Source organism: Prosopis cineraria, unplaced genomic scaffold, assembly GCF_029017545.1.
Source record: "Prosopis cineraria cultivar Desert tree isolate PC_DT_omini unplaced genomic scaffold, ASM2901754v1 PC14, whole genome shotgun sequence".
NCBI lineage: Eukaryota > Viridiplantae > Streptophyta > Magnoliopsida > Fabales > Fabaceae > Prosopis > Prosopis cineraria.
The window spans coordinates 10,187,722-10,189,856 of NW_026555345.1; positions in this window are offsets into that span (position 1 = coordinate 10,187,722).

Sequence of the window (2,135 nt, forward strand, 5' to 3'; positions counted from 1 at the left end):
TTTTTCATTTTATTATATTTTAAAATCAAATAAAATAATTTAATAAAAATATGTTATTTTTATTTAAAAATTAAAAGTGGATAAGTTATTAAAAATTAAATATAACAACATAAAATTAAAAAAAAATATAAACTTTACCTTTACCCACCACTAATCCACAATGGTATTATCAAAAAAAAAAAAAAAACATTTCTATGTAAACGTCACAGCTATTCATTCTGTGAGATGAGTAATTTACTGATTGATCAAAGTATGGATTTAATGATTTACATGTCTTCACTGCTATAGAAGCCATAGCCATGTTAAATGTCACTAGGATTAGTTAATTAGATTTTTTTTTTTTTTCCCAAGATTATTGTGCTTCGTTTGTTGTCTAGATTTTGTTTCCTTTCTTGAATTATCAAAAAATAAAAATAAAAAGTACATTTATGCAAACTTGCCAGTTACACAGGGAGACAACTAACCTGAATCAGAGAAGGAGCAGGTGAATAGAGATGGTGTACTATGAAAAGAAGAACAAGCAGTGTGAAAAGGAATAAATGAAAAACGAACAAAAAAAGGTAGAGGAGAAAAGAGCAAGCAAGGAATAATAAATTTATTCCCAAAATCTCTCAATTTGTTGAAAGAAAATTTGGGGAGAAAACGTAATGGGCCTCGTATCTTTTTTTTTCTTTCTACTTTTTTTTATCCAAATAGGATAAAATTTATTTTCTCTCACATTTTCTTCTCATATTTTTTTCTCCCATGTTTTCTTTCCATCCAAACTGAAATTCATTTGATAAAAATTAGCCTAGTAAAAATTAATTATCATAATAAAATTTATATTTGAATGTATTTTTTAAATATCAGTTTTTATAAACTAAAAGTTATGTTATTTATAATTAAATATGTTTTTAAATGTACAGTTATAAAAAAAATTTGTTATACAAATATAATATATTTGAATTAGACATGTATAAAGAATATGACAAAAATTTCAAATAACATAACATTTGATATGTTAAATAATAAGAATAAAAATATAAAATTTAATATATCAAAAAAATTATATAATAAATACTTTCTCATACATTAATATTGAAAATTATTCTATCTATAATGTATATAATGTATAATGTGGTCTTTAATTGAATCAGGAATTATATTAATCTCTCTATCAGTATTGGTCAATATTATCATCATTATGGTTAATCATATTTTCATCTTCAAAATATGTATGATAAAAACTTAAAATAACATAAAATTTGATTTGTTAAATAAAAATATAAAATTTGATATATTGGACAAAAATTATATAAACATACATTAATGTTAAAAATTAACATGATTAATTGTTTAATCTATAATGCAAAAAATTTAATCTCTAATTATTATTATTTTAATAAACATTATATTTTTAATGAATTAATAATATTTTAAATATGATTAATAAGCATCATAAACCCTAAACTATTATGCAAATAGTATCCTAAATTCTAAATTCCTAAAATGTATAAAAATTTTCCTCAACTTCTAAATTTGAAATGCTTGAAACCTTTTCATTAAATTAAAGAAAATAGTTATTATTTTTGTAACTGTGAGGTCAGTCGCACACTGATGTGGTACTCATCTTATCCTTAAAAATAATGACCATTTTTCTCAACTTAATAGTAGAGTTTCAAACAATTGAATTTAGAAAATTGATGAGGGTTTTTGTACATTTCAAGAGTTCAAAGTTTAATATGTTATTCATGCAATAGTTTAAAGTTTAAGATATTCATTAACTCTTTTAAATAAAAATAATAAATTAAATATAAGATAGCATGGTCAAATAAATTCCTAACACTCAAATGCACTTTCCAAAAGCTCTAATATTTTACATCTACCAAATCCACTTTTCTCTACTTTGGAGATATGCTTTTGAGAAGTTAAATAAATAATCTTTATTCACTTAACTTTATATAGCGCTTGGATTGTTGGATTTAGATTTAAATGTTAGATTTAAAATCTTGATTTTCAAATATCACATTTAATATTCATGTATTTAAAATCATTTATTTTGATAGTTTAAAAAATTTTAAAAAAGAGTTGAGGTTAAATGAAAACACCAAAGTTAAAGTGATGAGTTCCCCCTTATTTTTCAATCAACAAAAACC